The sequence below is a fragment of the Podarcis erhardii genome (genome assembly GCF_964252035.2).
Source record: "Podarcis erhardii genome assembly, chromosome: 2".
Classification (NCBI taxonomy): Eukaryota; Metazoa; Chordata; class Lepidosauria; order Squamata; family Lacertidae; genus Podarcis; species Podarcis erhardii.
In genome coordinates, this window is record NC_138498.1 from 92,189,314 (window position 1) to 92,207,859 (window position 18,546).

The 18,546-nt window shown below is 42.6% G+C and overlaps 1 protein-coding gene across 2 annotated transcripts in view; it reads right to left on the reverse strand.

Moving 5' to 3' along the window:
• The window catches only part of GRM7 (glutamate metabotropic receptor 7), a 420,893-nt gene that overhangs the window by 388,455 nt on the left and 13,892 nt on the right, over window positions 1-18,546 (reverse strand). The gene's annotated exons all lie outside the window — the stretch shown is intronic.

Below are 18,546 nucleotides of genomic sequence, written 5' to 3' on the forward strand. Positions count from 1 at the left end.
GGGGCTGCTACATTCACCCCCTGCCACCCTTCCATGAATACAGTGTTTAAACATTCAGTCAAACACCTGAATCTTGGCATGCGACAGGAAGAAACAACAGACTTCGGCTACGCTCTTAAGCACGCTTCCTGGGGAATAAAAAGTCTCAATGAAACTGGTGGGACTTCTAGTAAACATGGATAAGATCATGGTCTCCGAATGATTCACAGTGCCCAGAACCAATTTGCTATTAGATATAATGGCTGATATTCATGGCTTTCCAAATGAGTGATATCAGACTCTGTAATGAAGCTATTTCCCTGAACGATGCAGCTGGAGATGGCCCTGTGTGCATAAATACCCATTGCAAACATGTTGCCTTTAGGCTGGCATCATTGCTGATTTAGGCAAGAACTACACTGAGCTAAAAAGCCGAGCGGTAGATTTATAGGGGCATATTTTTTAAAGCTGTATATACACATCAGCCTTATTATCGCAAAGGGTTTTTACTGCTGGTTTAAAATCCTTTGGTTCCTTCAGCTACATCTGTTCAAATTCTATATTGAAGAACCATCCGAAAAGTATTCATTCCAGAGCAACATAATACGATGGTTCTGCCTCTGAGCACTGTAAAGCAGAAGCAGGATGGTTTGGGAAAGGATTATTATTATGGCCTGTAATAGCGCTTCTCTTCTCTCTGCCTCCCGGAAATGAAGGGAAAGGGATTGCGACCTTTAATCTTCCTTTAGATTCCTTGGCATGTTTACATTCCTATGATATTGAAGCCAGATGTCCGGTGCAGAGAAGATTTTAACACACCTGGTGCTGCATCTACACTTGCAGTGGATAACAAAGATGCAACTCTCTGAGGATTTGCATTGCTTGGAGAGCCAGTGTGGTGTAGTGGTTAAGAGCAGTAGTCTCATAATCTGGGGAACCGGGTTCGCGTCTCCGCTCCTCCACATGCAGCTGCTGCTGGGTGACCTTGGGCTAGTCACACTTCTTTGAAGTCTCTCAGCCCCACTCACCTCACAGAGTGTTTGTTGTGGGGGAGGAAGGGAAAGGAGAATGTTAGCTGCCTTGAGACTCCTTAAAGGGAGTGAAAGGCGGGATATCAAATCCAAACTCCTCTTCTTCTTCTTCTTCTTCTTCTTCTTCTTCTTCTTGGATAACCATGGACGGAGCAGCTCCCCTATGAGGAAATGTTGCAGCTTTGGGAACTTCTTCGTTCAGAGAAAAGGCAAGTAAGAGGCGACATGGTGGAAGCTTATAAAACTATGCAAGGCATAGAGAAAATTAGAGAGAATTTTTTTTTTCTTCTTCATCGTGGGCATCCAGTAAAACTGCATGTTGGAAGAGTCAGGGTAGATAAAAGAAAGTGGTGCCTAATTAAAGTGCAGAACTCACTCCCACCAGCTTGGATGGCTTTAAAAGAGGATTAGGCATTTTCATGGAGGAGGAGGCTATCAAAGGCTACTAGGTATGATGGCTGTGTTCTGCCAGCATACTAAGAGGCAGCATGCCTCTGAATAGGTAAAAAGGTAAAGATAAAGGACCCCTGGACAGTTAAGTCCAGTCAGATCCTGAAGCTGAGGCTCCAATACTTTGGCCACCTCATGAGAAGAGAAGACTCCCGATCAGACGACGTTTGTAGGTTTGAAAGAAGTTCTGTGAGGAGTATTGTTGGAAATATTGTAAAAATGGAAAAGGGGAGATGATAAGTTAAGAGAGGTAAAGACAATATAAAATTAAGTAATGCCTAAAAAGAGGTTAAGATGGAAGATCATCGGAGGTCTGATGGAAGTCCAAAAAAAATGTATTTGTAATAATTTGTGTGGTACGTTTTATAATTTGTATGTTAAAATTAATAAAAATGTATTTTTTAAAAAAGAGAAGAGAAGACTCCCTGGAAAAGACCCTGATGTTGGGAAAGATGGAGGGCAGAAGGAGAAGGGGACGACAGAGGACAAGATGGTTGGATAGTGTTCTTGAAGCTACCAGCATGAGTTTGACCAAACTGTGGGAGGCAGTAGAAGACAGGAGTGCCTGGTGTGCTCTGGTCCATGGGGTCACGAAGAGTCAGACACGACTAAACAACAACAACAAAAGGTGACTATGGGGTTGTGGCGCTTATCTCGCTTTCAAGCCGAGGGAGCCAGCATTTGTCCACAGACAGCTTTCTGGGTCACGTGGCCAGCATGACTAAACTGCTTCTGGTGCAACGGGACACTGTGATAAGTGCCAGAGTGCACAGAAATGTTGTTTACCTTCCTGCCACAGCAGTACCTATTTATCTACTTGCACTAGCGTGCTTTCGAACTGCTAGGTAGGCAGGAGCTGGGACAGAGCAACAGGAGCTCACCCCATTGTGCAGATTCGAACCGCCAACCTTCTGATCAGCAAGCCCAAGAGGCTCAGTGTTTTAGACCACAGTGCCACCCGCATGCCTCTGAATACCAGTTCCTGGGAATCACTGGTGAGCAGAGTGCTGTTGTGGTCAGATCCTGCTTGCAGGCTTCCTATAGGCATCTGGTGGGCTACTGTGAGAACAGGATACTGGACCACAGGGTTCCTTGGCCTGAACCAGAAGGCTCATCTTATATCAATGGGTTTTGTTTCTTTTAACTTTTTATCAACTTGTTCTTCAGTGGGTGCGGGGGGGGGGGAGGAAACCAATTCTAAAATTAGGTTTTCATCCTCCCCTATGTTCTTGTTTTGACAGCTGTTCGAGATAACATCGTCTCTCGTGCCAAGAAAAACAGATCTTTCTATTCACGACAGGACACTTGTGATGTTAGCCTAACAATCACATGCCACCTTAAAAGAGAGAGCAGAAATCCCTCCATCTTTTCAGCATCCTTTAAGCACAGACTAGTCATTCAGCACCTAGGTCTCAATCCCTCAATCAGAGCTCCTTATCCTTGCTCACTGAGTACATTGGGTATTTATTACAAATCAGTCCAATTCATTTTTATTTTACTCAGTAAGTTCAGGTTTATTTGAATTATTGCCTCATTTGCAGAGTGCAGAGGCATTATGATGAAATGTTGTCTTGAATAAGAGAGACTTTTTCTGGATGAGTAAGAAATTCATGATTTGATAGAACACTGATTTCAATGGCCTTGTTGGGGAAGTAAAAGCAATGCATCATTTTGATCGACGGCAGGCTATACTATTTAATCTTGTTTATGGACCATTGTCCTCGTGGCACTTGAGCTAATAAAACATTTCACATTTTCTTAAATTGCTCAATTGGAATATTTAATCACAAACAGTTTCCTCTACCTCCTCAAATAAAGTTCCCTATTGCAAATGAAAAGTGCAGTCAAAAGCACTTCTAGTCGGTGAAATTATTATGTATAGTGGAAGTATGTAACAGACAAGACACCAAGCCCTGAAAAACAGCAGCAAGTGTGTTGTCTGGCCCAGGCCCAGGGGCTAGGAAGTGCCCCTTGCTGGCCTGACCTAGCTGTGCCTCCCTTCCCTGCTTTGTACTCAGATACTTTACAGCAGCAGGTGGTAGTGCCTCTTCTGAATGGGAGCCAAGTTCAGATCCCAGCTGTGCCACACACCTGCCATTTTAAGGTATCCCCAATTCACACACACTGATTTGGTAGATCTAGAGCCGGGGAAGTCAGGGGCAGCAGCAGCAGCAACAGCGGCAAAGAAAGCACATAGAACAACAGAACTGTAGAGCACCATTTAGTCCAACCCTGCAGGAACCTCAACCAGAGTGTCTGCTAAAAGCAGGGTTGGGCCCTGCACAGCTTTGGGAGGGCAGCTGTTGTCCCAAGGGCTTCCCAAAGTCTGACACATGGACTGCACAGTTTTACTAGAGACATTTCAGATATTGTTTCTTAGGGGGGGATTTGTCAGTAGGGGCAGCAGTTGGTGGGACAGCAGAGGCAAGGCAGAAATCCATAAAGAGCATTGCTTCCACTTACTGAAAGGAGGTGCAAGGAGCTTATTGTGGTGTGGTTGCAGGAGCAGGACCATCTGAGTGGTTGTGCCACCACATCTGTACTGTGCTGAGCTTCCTGTGCCCCTGGGAAGTGGTAGTGATGCTCGGCACTGGGAAGCCAGGGTCACATCTCCGCCCTGCCTGTGCTACCTTACAAACTGCTGCTGGACTGCAATGTGGAACCAATTACAGTTCACCAAGATCACTTGTGAACTGAATCAGGACAACAGATTTTTATCACACTACAGTGGTACCTCGGGTTAAGAACTTTATTCGTTCTGGAGGTCCGTTCTTAACCTGAGGTACCACTTTAGCTAATGGGGCCTCCCGCTGCCGTGCAATTTCTGTTCTCATTCTGAAGCAAAGTTCTTAACCCGAGGTACTATTTCTGGGTTAGTGGAGTCTGTAACCTGAAGCATCTGTAACCTGAAGCATATGTAACCCGAGGTACCAACTGTACATGTGTTTAATTGGCTCACCAATGGCTGGATGTCAGTGTTATCAACAACTGATTTTGTTTTGCTTGTAAGGGGTTTTTTTTGTGAATGACCACTGTTAGTGACATAATTTATCACTGTCTGTACTTTTAAGCATTTCCTTTCCTTCCAACATCACCATTTACCATTCATTCCAACTCAAGAGAATGCTTTGTGTATCTGAAGTGGACTATAGTCCATTAATTCTTATTATGTCATAATAAATGTGTTAGTCTCTAATGTGCCACAGGACTCTTTGCTGCAACCAGATTAACAGGCAAGCCTTTTAGAAACTACCTCAAGAGACTGTTGTTACGATAAAGTGACGTGATGAGTAAGGTGCCTCAAAACTCATTAAGAAAAGGTGGGATGCAAATATGATAAAAAAATTAATTGGAAACCGGCTAGCATAGCTCATTCCCACAGCATATTTCAGCATACCTATAAGGGTCTCTGACAACACACAACAATGCTACAGTATCCTCTAAAATGGATTTGAGAAATATTGTTTCAAAGTGACTCTTAGTTCTGCTAATTCAGAGAGATGTGCAATGCATAAAGTAGCTTCAGTCTTAATGGACACGACGGTACCACAATGAGTGACTAGTGTTTTACAGCCGTGGAAGATTTTCCTGCAACTGTAGCGATGATTTCCAATCTGCTCAAGACACATCATGTTCTTACTTCATCTCTCGCAGGAAGCACCATTTACACCGAGGTGAACTGCTTTCATCAAAAAGAATGAGGGAAAAACTTCCAACCTTTCTTTTCAAGGAGATTTAAGAAATCGTTCTGCAAGAAAAATGAAAGCTACCCGCCCCCCGCTTTTGAGTTTTCTTTGAAAAATAAAAGGCATTCAGCTGCTCAGCTGTGAATATTCATCTTCTCTTTGTAGTCATAGCAATTATCGTGTGTCCAAATGCATTATCGATCATCTGATAACAAATGTACATTTCATCAGCTGTACTGTTTCATTTATTTCCTCCTGATCTTTGCCATTCCCCATCTTCAGCCATCCCTTTCACTTACCAGCTCTTTTTCCACTGATCCTATGGATGATTCTTAGGCTATTTTTCATACCCCTTTCATGACATCGTCTGCCCACTCATCTTCCCTGCCACCCCCTTTACCTTGCTCATTTTCTACATTCTTTTCAGTAACCAGGACTGAAGGAGCTGCTTTAGAGGTGATCAAGGGAGATAACCTTCAGCTTCCTACTCAGAGTCTCTTGCTATACATTGAAGACTGTGGCAGTATTGTTTGTACCCACATGAATCAGAAGGAAGGGATAGGGGTCCATGGGCTTTATAAAACTTGGCAACTTCTGTCACATCATGAATCTTTGCACCTGGAAGACAGCACATCTCCTGGGACATCCTGTTACCTCTGCACACTGTTGCCTCTGTCCCTCTCAGTAGGGAGTCACCTATCACCACCACACGTCTCCTCCTCATCTGGGCAGTGGCAAGAATCATTCTTCACACTTTCTACTGCCTACTTGGTGTGTTCTGAGGTCTGCAACTGCTGTCCTTGCTTCCTGATTAAAGTTATATTATGTCAAAAGTAAACAATATGTTAAAGGTGTTCAAATATAAGGAGGAAAGATCGGAGACATAATAGATGTGATTTTAATAATTAGAAATGAGTTTTGAAAGAGGGTAAGGATTTGCTGTATCTGATGGGACAAAGAGGAACACAGAAAAGGGAGGCGGGAGGAAGTCAAGAAAGATTGCTATGTAAACATGAATTTAAAAATTGGAATTTTTATTTTTAATTTGTTTCTTTTATTCTGATGTATGTTTGTGATTGGGTTTGTGGTTTTGAAATTCTTTCGCTTTTTTGTAAAATTAAATAAATGTTATTTTTTTAAAAAAACAAAGTACTGCCCATATCTCATAGGAGGCTTCCCAAAACCACCAAGTCCAAACACCTTTGAGCAGGTAAAATTAGCTGCATAGTTCTCTGCATCCTGGCCACTGAATATGACATATTTCCTGGGCAAATAATTCTGGCCACATTTCCTGTTTTAATAATGCCAGATGATAGAAATTAGACTGGGTTTTTTTTCCCCCAGTACAGAATGAAAAGAGACCAAGCAGCTCCGGTTTCCAACTTTTACCACACCCCAGAATGTGTAAGAGAAAAACAACAACAACAATTTTTTGTTATATGTGACCAAGTAAAGCTGTGGAAAGCTTACCACTTGACTATATTGCACCTCTGATACCAATCTTTGCGACTATCCATGAAAAAATGTTGAGATTTTGAAGATTTGCAAACAGGTTTAATAAGTGTCCATGTTACCATGAAGTTCAAGGAATATATTTGGGAAGTGACATTCATGAAATGAGAACACCACAGTGACTGTAGCTAGTCAAAGCAATTTTCTGTGAATGTTTTGCTCGTTACACCTTTTGAATCTCCTTATTGTTTTCTCTGAACGCTGGAATGTGTTGACAATTATACTGGGGATATTAAAAGTCTTCTGGCTGGTCTGCTTTTGTGATATGGAGAATCTTTCCTTGTAATTGCAAGCGGGTAGGCAGAATGGCAGTAGCGCATTTATATAGTGTATTTAAAATATTGACCTTTTTCCAAAGCTTTGATAGATGCTAGCAAGCAGAATTCATTAAAATATTTCTAATTTCCTGACATTAAAATGGGAAGGGCTTCTCTCAATACACAGCTACTCAAACAGCCGTCATCCAAATGTCCTAGTTTAACAAAGGTCCCTTGACTCTATGCATGCCAATGAACCTGACTATTGAATTTATAAATCAGTGCTAATATATGTCCTACAAAAGTCAGGGACTTCTGGCTGTGTATACACTGATGTCTTACAATTCATTAGAGGGGGTATAAATGCTTGAATGAGCTTGGTCTAAAGGTGCACAAATACATTCAAATGAATTTCAAATCAGGACTTTGAAAATGGATTAAGGGGGAGGGAAGCACCCAATGAGCACTTCAGGGCAAAATTTAATTCTGGCCACGTATACAATATAAAAGGCTAAATAAATATTAATATATCTACTTTCAGGGTGATTATATTTTATTTCTAATCTTCAAGCTCTATAAACTTGTGAAGTTCATGTGAATAGAATAGAAGCTTCTATTATTTTCTCAATGATTTTTTTTTGCAAAGGATGCAATCCAGAGAATAAATTCTTGAGAGTAAATTCCACTGAGTCGGGATTTAAGAAAACCTCCCATATTCATGCTACAGAACAGGTCTCTGTGCCCGAGTATCTTTTGCCAAGCATTTGTGTATTATAGAAAGCAACTTTTAAAAACTTATATTATGTGTGTGAATTAAGCTAAAATACCTTGGCAACAGTTTGTCAATATGCTGTTCAATTTAACTTCTGATCCTAAATTTCAAAATGTTGTGAGTCAGGTTCCTGCGTAACTAGTGTGCGAGTCAAGATCTGTTTTCCAAACACGCTTACTTTCGTCCTGCTTGGTCTCTTATCATTCTGTACTAAAAAACCCAAGGGATGTGAATGCTCTCTCCATCTAGGCTCAGGTTGTAGGTATGTGTAAATAAGCCATATATCAGAAAGACACCACAGGCTCTACTGTGCCTCATTGTTCCAAAATGAAACACAGAACCTGTTATCCCTGGAACCTCACACTGCTCAGATATTGGGGTTGTGTGTAAAAGAATCATGAATCTGTTCATTTGCTTCCTTTCCATGACACCCAATGAGGTCAGTAAGATCCACCAAGAAGCCTCCTCACCATGGCTGCTCTCACCTTAACTCCTTTCTCACATGAGTTGTCAGCTGGAGAAGACAGCTGGTCTTCTCCAAGAGCTGCCAGTTGCTACGGTCTCATAAAGAAAAAGAAGAGAGCATCTTAAGCAAACCACTCAGAAATATACCATTGCACAGGAGATAGTATTATAGTGGGAAATTGGGGTGTATGGGGTGGGGGTGGGGGGAGGCCGGGGAAAGAGGGTTATGAAAGTAAAGATATGAAATCATTTATATGTTTGTGTGTGTGTCGTTGTAAAATGTGAAAATCCAATAAAAATTTTATTAAAAAAAAAAGATAGTATTATAGTGAATCATGCCTATGGTCTGCCTAGCTCAGTATTGCCACCGTTCTTCAACAGTAGTCAGCGGGGCAGGGTGGTGCTGTGCTACTAACTGGGTTTCCCAGTGCTTGTGCTTCTAGTGGTTCCCCAGAGGCAAAGCGGGAGAGATGAGATGGCAGGGACGTTGGTGTGGCCGCCATGTACCAACTGCTGCTATATGCTCTGCCTTCTAATCCTGCTTGCAGCTTTCCAACAAACATCTGGTTGGCCACTGTGAAAACAGGATGCAGGACGAGACGGGACATTGGCTTGATCTGGCAGGGCTTTTCTGATGTTATTATGTTTAACTCCCATCATTGCTGGCCATTGTCCATGTTGGCTGGGGCTGAAGGGAGTTTTAGTCAAGCAACATTTGGAGGGCACGATGCCAGCTGCCTGCTCTAAAACTTGACTAGCAATGGCTCCCCAAGGGTTAAGAAATAAAGCTTCCCTAGCCCAGGGATATAACCTGGGACCTTCTGCAATGCACAGCATGTGTGCTGCCACAAGGCTACATTCCTTCCTTTATATAAATAACATTTGCAAACAGATATAGCTAGCTGATTGGATACTTTTTCCGCTTTGTGTCTATGTAAGCAACCCTGATAACATGGCCACCCCAAAAAGACAAAAGCTGCTGCGGGTTGCCTTTATTTAATTCAATCCATTCAGCATTAACTCTCAAGCCACAAAAGGAGCTTAGTGTGTAGGTTACATATGAACGCCGCATAAAAACACTGAGGAACAGCATTCCCCTTTGGTGCGCTGAATAAAATGCACAACTGTGGCCAGATGTCTTTGATATGCTTGAAGCTTCTTCTGAGACAGTGCCTTCAATATCCCCAATGAAAGCTTTTTTTCTTTTCTTTTTTAAAAGAACTACTGAAGTGTTTTGCCTTTATATTCCACAAATTTATGAAGTAGGGCACTGGAAAAAGTTTCCGGGAAAGGGCTAGATAGATGAAAATGGAAGTATAAACTTGAGCAATTACAAGAGTCAATAAAAATTGGCAAAACTGGGGTTGGGGAGAGAAACACAGAAGGCTGTTGGATCCACTTGCCAATTTATTGTAAGATAGATAGGTCAGCAGCAGCTTGTTGCCATTCTATTTTACTCTGACAGGGTGGATTACTGTACAATATCAGTAAGTACCTTCTCCACCATCTGTCTATGCAGATTGTTTAGCAGGGGAAGAAATGCTGACACCTCCCTCATGAGATCCATGTAGGAAAGATACAGCCCAAGGGCCACACGTGACTTTATCCTAATTCCACGGGTGAGGAGCCCAGAGAGAGAGCAGGGCGGCAGGGGGCAAAGCAAAATGGATCAATGGAGGAAGAGAAGAAGGGAGGGCACCTTCTGGAAGCAATCAGCTCAGACCTCTCGCAAGAACAATCTGTTCATCCCTTGGAGACCCACTGGACAGGAAAGGAGTGGAAGACCAAAATATTAGTAGTAGTAGTTGTAGTACTAGTAGCAGCAGTAGTAATAATAGTATAATGCCATATACCCACAGGTCTCAGGGTGGTTCACAACACAAAATCACAATATAAAAACACAAAATACACACAGAGGGAAAAAGTGTGCCCCATACACTTTTGCCTCTGGCCTCATCCACCAACAGCATGTGGCCCCTGACTGATTACTCCTGAGGGAATGCGGTCCTTGTAAGAAAACTGCTCCCCACTCCATTCCTGCATTAGACATGCCTTTCCCTTTTTTTTTAACCAAATGCCAGTTTAGCTAAGCTTCCTTGGGTGTGTGGCCACATTGCCAGGAGCTATGAAACGCGAGGCTCATTGCTTCAGCCATCCCGCTGAATCATGCATATGACGCATCCAAAGTGTGGAGGAAACATATTCATAAAAAGAAAGGACTGTCTGTGCTGACTAAAGAGATAATAGTGACCAACTGCGAGGTGTGTGGGTTGATAGTGATGCTTTTGGGCTGCCAACAGATTAAATGGGTTTTTGTCGGGTTGGAATGACAAGCCTGCAACAAGTGAATCTTATCCCCACCCCCCACCCCCCATATACTACACACTATGTCAAGGGCCTAGACCAGTCCCTATACCCCCTATGGTCTTTGCGATTATTATAATTATTCACACTAAGGTATGACTAAGGCATGCATTACGGAGGCATAAGAGATCAAGCACCACAGACAAAAGCTTCAGCATCTTAAATGCTCTGCAGTGGAGACAATTCACATGTTTAGCTGAAAGTCCTCAAACAATAAACACCAAGTTATGAAATTCAGTGGTGAAGCCACCCTTGGCTGGTCCTGACTTAGGACTGGATACATGTAGACAGTTTAAGAATATAACCCAAAATTAAAAGGTGTCAAGAAAGAAGTCGGGGGGGGGGGGACAATCACAAAACACTTGTTCTCCTTAAAAGCAATAGCAGTATTTTATCACCAGGCACACATCCTAAACGACAAAGCCTGACATTTCAAATCATCAAGGGACAAGCACAATTTGTAATATACACAACAAGAAACATTGGCAGAGAGGCATATTAAGAAAGCAACTTTTATTTGGCCTCCTTCCCAATTTATGGGGTTAGTAATCATACCTGATCTACAAGAACAGCTGCTTCTCTGTGAAATGGGCAATTATTATACAAATGCTTTTAAGTTAGGCCATCCATTATCAACATGCTTAAAAACATCCCCTTTCCTAATCGTAACTTCTACGTTACCTCATTGTTATCTATGAAGCTAACAAAATATCGGCTCCTTTAGGCAATCAACAAGCCTTTGTTCTATGAAAACACAGGAATTTAAATTCTACTGACAGCACTATCACACTTTTCAGAAGCTGCCCCTGGTTTTACCATCACAAAATATAAATCTGAGCTTGGTGGTCTGATGTTTGAGCACACTGCTTTGTTCTTGCAACACCTGGAGCTAGCCAAGGGAACTCACTTGCTACCCCCCCCCCTTCTCTTCCCAAAGGAAAACAGGATAGTGGGAAATTATTCCTTCATGACATCATTTAGCTTAGATTTAGTTATACACTGGAGAGGGAGCAGGCAGAATGCTACCACTCATAGCAAGCAGTGGCATTTTCAGATGCACAGTGTATTTGTGTGACTTTTACTGCGAAGCCTGTCCTGATTAGGGCCTCTCCCTTATTATGTTCACAAACACTGCTTTTTAACAGGTGTGTGACAGACAGAAGTTCAGTAGGTGAAGCTCTTCTCAGCATGAAGATACAATACTGCCAGGTTTCCTAAACTTGGGTCTCCAGCTGTTTTTGGACTACAACTCCCATCATTGCTACCTAGCAGGACCAGTGGTCAGGGATGTTGGAAATTGTAGTCCAAAAAAACAGCTGGAGACCCAAGCTTGGGAAACCCTGTAAAATGGTAGTGTTTACACACTGGGGAAAGCTGCCTGCACCTCTTGTCAACCGGTGATAGCAGATGTTAAAAGTGTGGCCTGCATATGTAAAAATACAGAAGCAGTCACAATCTTGTGTTCAAAGAAAGCCCTGTGGTTAAGGAGGGTAAACAGGAGATGAAGAAACACGTTTTAATTTTTTTCTTTTATGTTGTTAAAAACACAAGTGGTGCTTCAGTGAAATTCCTATTTCCACTGTCTGCAACAGTGACTTAAATCACTATTTAATCAGCAGGAATTAGCAGATCAGACTTTGAATGGCAAAAAGAGCAATATGATCACCTACTGTTGCTGCAGGAAAAAACGGCTCTAGTTCCTTCCTTGCAGAAAATCCCCATGTTCAGTCCCTTTCATCTGCAGGTAGTGCTGGGAAAGACTTCTAAAACTCTGGAGAGCTACTACCAGTCACTGTAAACAAAAGGTGGGGAACTCTGACTCTCTAGTTGTTGTTGGACTACAACTCCCATCATCCCTGATCATCAACCCTGCTAGCTGGGGCTGATGAAAGCTAGAGGGCCACAGCTTCCCCATTCCTAGTGCAAAAAACATTGAGCTTCTTATGTACTGAAGTTCTCATCCTGGGCCAGCAGCGGGATGCTGTAGATAGTTTTCACTCAGGTCCACATATGCAAATAAGGGATTGAAAGTGACGTTCACTGATTGGATAGTTACAGAAAATGGTTACAGTTGTGCTGTAGTGGAGCTCTATATAGGCAGGCTGGCTAAACCCTTCAGTTCAGTTCTGTTCTGGCCTGTGAATAAACAAGAGCTGTTTGAAGAATCACTGTGTCGTCTGATATGTCCACCCACAATTTAACAGAGCTATTTGAGTTAATGTAAGTCAGCTTTTCATGAGATATACGCACACACACTACAACAGGCTTCTAAGAAGTAACACAAACATCAAAATATAAGCATCCACAAATAATTAAAATGCACAATCAAACAATTCCATTAAAACAACACAGTAATTAAAACGGAAGACTCGGGTTGAGAGATTAAGGAAACGCCTGTGTAAAAAGATGTCTCTTTAAAAGCTGGCAGAATACCAATACAGGTGGGGCCTCTGTTATTTCAGCAGGGCCCACATCTGATACACCCACCTCCATAGTGTCACACACCAATAATTTCTAGGCACTTACAGAGATTAGTTCAAAGGCTGGCAATCTTAGAAGAACTACCGTATTTTTTGCTCTATAAGACTCACTTTTTCCCTCCTAAAAAGTAAGGGGGAATGTGTGTTCGTCTTATGGAGCGAATGCAGGCTGCACAGCTATCACAGAAGCCAGAACAGCAAGAGGGATCACTGCTTTCACTGCACAGTGATCCCTCTTGCTGTTCTGGCTTCTGAGATTCAGAATATTTTTTTTCTTGTTTTCCTACTCCAAATACTAGGTGCATCTTGTGGTCTGGTGCGTCTTATAGAGTGAAATATACAGTACTTGCCTAGCGATTCCACTTCCTGGTCCTCTTTCTGAATTTTCTTGTGCTTACCTGCCATGATTTAACTCCTGCAGGCCAGGCTTTTTATTTTCTACCTTTTGCAAGGCACTGGCACCTCCTCCAAGTAGGTCTGACCATGTGTACATTCATCAGTTAAATTTAGAATCCTTGAAAAAGAAGGCAGAACTGTTTTTATTTTATTTTAAAATCAGCTGACAAGTTACACCTGCTGAATTTCCCTTGCTACACAACTATTAAAGGTGCAGGAGCACCTTTTAAACCTGGCAGTTCTACTTCCTATGATTCAGGAAAGGGGATGGAGATGGTTTTTGGAAATCAGATTCCTTTCCAACCAGTGGACACATCAAGCTGTTTTCTTTTCCTTCCCTGAGCTTAGTCCATTATGCAAGAGTGTACCTCTAAAACAAAACACAGTGAGTTGGCTTCAATCATGGACTTGCCTCTGAATTTATGTACATTTGTACACACACACACACACACACACACACACACACACACAATGTGCTAGGATCTCTCTTCAGGTCACCAAAAATGTTTGTTTTCCATCAGCAACCCAGTATCAAAGCAGAAAATGGGACATTCATAAATGGATGTTGAATCGGAGCCTGACAACCCTCTAATGAAGCAACGTGACTCGTGATGAATAGGAATGGGGTGGTAGGTATGATTTCTTAGACAAAATGTTCGTTTTGTCAAATGGGTAGATAGATGATGCATGATTATCAAGACATTTATGTAATAGCTGCCTTGCTGCAGGCATTCATGCACTTCTAATATGCTGGCTTTTTCTTTGTTTTTGTTTCAGTTCCTCCATCATCTCTTGCTGCTGTAGAAAAGTTAATAGCTATAACCTCATGAATCTGTTCTCTAAGTACAGGCAGGAAAACTGGGTAGAACACCTGGGCAACTCATAGAATCCGTTTGTTATGGAAAGAATTTTTTTAAGAGTTACTTTTATTTATTTATTTTTTAAAAAATCCAATTCCCCCCACTTTTCAACAAAAAAGTTTGCCAGAGTATTTTACAGTGATCAACAATAATATGATCTCTGCCCTCAGGCCTACAATCTAAAAGACATGGCACAAAAGGATAAGGGATTCGTAGGGAGAAGGAAAAAACATAATTTGGGAATCTAACCCCCAAGAGGATAGGCGATCATCGTCTTGGTGTTCTGCTGGCAATTGAAAAGATTCCTTTTAAAATACAGTACACTTTACCATCTCTTGCTGCTAAGGGTGCTGATTGTGAGTGCTGCTCTTTCTGTTCTTTTGCTGTGGTTTTTAGTTTGATCGTTTGTTTTTTACTTGTTGATTCACGGTTCTTCTTATGTTTGCTTTCATATTTGTAAGCTGCATTGATAAATTCCTTTAGGGAGTGGGAAAGAAGGGTATACTCTAAATAAAGGTTATCAGTTACAAAGCAAGCTCTCTGCAGCTGCTCCTTCTCTAGTCAATGGACCAGGCCCAGGTGCTTCCCCGCTTCCCATGATGCTTTTCTCCAGAGACAAACAGTAGCCTCTTAGCTGAACTTTCTGCAGAATTTCCCCCCTGTGAAACCTCTAAAAGATGAACGCTGTCGGAATGCACTGTGGTGCTGGTTCACCTCCAGATCAACCTTTGCCTTACAGTGTTAAGAAATTTACCTCCTAGGCGTTTAAAACATCAAATACGGTTCTGAAAGGCAATAATGAAGTTGCAGGTAAGTCAAGACAGTTAAAACTAAACCTCCTAATATATGAGACACGGTGGCTGAAATCCAGTGGTATCTAAAGCACCAAGCAAGGAGAGGGCTGAAAGACGGATCTTGAGAGAATGTTTTCTACATCAGTATTTCCCAACCTGTTTCTGGCCTTGTTTCCTTCCTGTGCCACCCCCCCGGGCATGGGCAAGGGAGCAGCTGCCCCTCAATAAGTAAAAATCAATACAAATCTGAGCTTATGCCCTCCCTAACAAAAGCCTGCCCCCCTAACAAAAATCCTGACTATGCCCATGCTCCCCTATCCTACCAATAGAAAGGTAGGTATTTACCGTGGTTTTCCGTGTATAACACGCCACCATGTATAACACGACTCCTGTTTTGGGGACTCCAAATAAAGAAATCCCCCATATGCACTATCCATGTATAAGATGACCCCCCCCATTTTAAACTTGAAAAAATAGGGGGGAAGTATAGTCTTATACACGGAAAAATACGATAAATGTTTTGTTTGTAAATAGAACATGTTTTATTTATAATTTTTATAATTTATACAAAATACAATGACATAAAATGATAGGAACATAATGAAATATTGTTGAAGCAGAAAAACAGAGAATCATGGAGCTGGAAGGGACCCCAAGGGTCATCTTTCTATTGCAGCCCCCCCTACAATGTAGGAAACTCCATGACAGATGGCCACCCAACCTCTGCTTAGAAACCTCCAAAGAAGGAGAGTCCAGAACCTCCCAAGGGAGATCCATCTTCCATAAAAAGTAAACAACACTTATTTGACCCCAATTATTTGACACAGAGGGGGAAACCTACAGGTACAGTCTAAAAGGTACACAGGGAGTTCTGTATGCATGGGAGAATTTTAAAAAACCAGTGCTCACTGAACAGGTGCAAAAAGATCTTGTCATCAGGAGGAGCCCTGGCTGCCTAGATAAAACATTATAGTCCCACACACCCTTGCCTGGGAGTAAGGCCCACTGAACTCAGTGCAGCTGTCTCCTGAGGAGACACTTAGTTATTTACTATATGCAACTCAGCAGCACCAGGCAACCCCACTCAGCTAGGCGCTGGGGTGCATTTCACCCCATGACTTGCAGAATCGGTCTGATGCTTCCAATGAGCTCTGCGCCTCTCGGCAACATCCAAAAGCCCTGATACATTAGACGCTGGAGTGGATTGCACCCTGCGCCTTGCGGAGTCAGGCCCACCGGGCCCAGCACTGGTGGCAGCAACAAGCAGTTCCGGCTTGCCCAGCCCTACTCATTGCCACTGCGCTTGCCTAACTTGGGGATTCTGGATTGTGGGCTTTGCTGGTCAAAGTGGAGCCTCGGTGATTGCTCTCTCCTGCCAGAAACAAACCAGGACTGCTCCAAGAAAAACATATGTGGTCCCCTAGCCTTGTGTTGTGCCCCCCCACTTATACAATTTTCACCTGCGGCCCCCTTGGAATATCCTGGGGGTTCCAGGGGGCCATATGCTCTACAGGAGCTTTGTGGACTAGCAACCAATTGGAGTCCCTGAGGAGGTGCTCTTCTCAGAATCCTTCATTGGATTCTACTAGAGTTCATAATATGGAGAGGTTTGTTGAAAAATATAAGAGCCCCTGGGGCACTGGTAGCCAGGAAGTTCTTCTGACCTAAGTCGGGGACTCTTTTGTGTATATCACTACCCAGTCTTCATTTACTCTATTATAAAGTGTTTCTAGATATCACAATCAATTAAGAAAAGAATGACTTATTAATCTTGTGTGCTGGACATTAAAAGCAGTGATTTAACTGCAGGCTTCAGATAGGGGGAAAATTATGAGAACAAAGTGGAAATGAGTTTTACCTTGCCATTCATCAACATAATTCAATTCATTTCACCCTAACTAGCAGGATGGTGTCACACGTAGACTGTATCCTACTGGGTGCAAGGTTATGCTTCAAAGTTGTGGTGCCCATGCAGGGAACATGGGACACTTCTGTTATGCACATCAGAGGTGTCTCATCACTAATGCTGCAGAAGACAGAATCAGGATTCAAAATGACTGCAACAAATTGGAGAAGCGGGCCCAAACTAACAAAATGAGTTCCAATAGAGACAAATGTAAGGCAGGAGGAACCAGCTGCAAAAAGAGCAGCTTGCCAGTAGTACTTGTGAAAAGGATCTAGGGGTCTTAGTGGACCACAGGCTTAACATGAGTCAACAGTGTGATGCAGCAGCAAAAAAAGCTAATGCTGTTCTAGGCTGCATCAACAGAAGTCTAGTGTCCTGATCAAGGGAAGTAATAGTACCACTCTGTTCTGCCTTGGTCAGACCACCATTTCTGGGCACCACAGTTTAAGAAGGATGTTGACAAGCTGGAACGGGTGCAGAGGAGGGCAACCAAGATGATCACAGGTCTGGAAACCAAGCCTTATGAGGAACAGTTGAGGAAGTTGGGTATGTTTAGCCTGGATAAGAGGAGACTGAGAGGAGATATGATAGTCATCATCCAATATCTCAAGGGCTGTCACATGGAAGATGGAGAAAGCTTCTTTCAGTTAACAGAAAGGAGATTCTGACTTAACATCAGGAAGAACTTTCTGACAGTAAGATCTGTGACAGTGGAAAGGTCTCCCTCAGAAGTTTGTAGACTCTCCTTTTTGGAGGTTTTGGAGCTGAGGTTGAATGGCCATCTGTCTGGAATGCTTTAGTTGAGATTCCTGCATTGCAGGGGATTGGAATAGATGACCTTGGGGATCCCTTCCAACTCTATGATTCCTGTGATGGACAGACACTGGCAACAGAGATCAAGAATGTCCATCTAAGGGTCAGTTTGCACACCTGCACTGCAGTGTGTTCTGCTGCCATCACAGAAATCAGAGTGGGAATAAATTCATTCCATGCCACTTTGTACAATATACTTTCCCCTGGAACTCATGTGCATGAGAATGGTCAGATGGAGAATGTTTAATTTTTGTGTGCCGGGCTGTTGCTAATGAGACAGGAGCAGAAAAGCTGGTAGAAAGCAGTCAACTGTCCCATCACGAGTAGTTGAATAGAGGCTCTCTTCCTTTGTGACCTGACCCCAAGGGAGCTCCACATCTACTGAGTCACATCACTGCTGCAAGGAAGCTCGTGACATATGCTGACATTGAGTCCTCGCCCTTCTCTCTCCTCTCTTCTCCCCAGCCCCTGCCCCACAGGGCATTTACCATCACACAGAGAGAAACACCTGGTAAATTTTTAAACTTGCAAATTGGTAAAAGGAGGGTCATAGCTGAGTGGAGAAGCTCAAGTTGTAAATGGAAGTCAAGTTGCAATGTAATATATGTAAGTTACCCAGAGATAGTTTTTATTCAGCATGAAATAAGTTGAAGTAGTAGTAGTAATGTAACATTAAATAATACTTATTAATAATAGTGTATTGCAGGCAGGAGTTCCCAGTTAAGTCACAGGAATCTTCAAGAACAACTGAAAAAGTTCCTGTCTGAAAACCTGTAGAGCT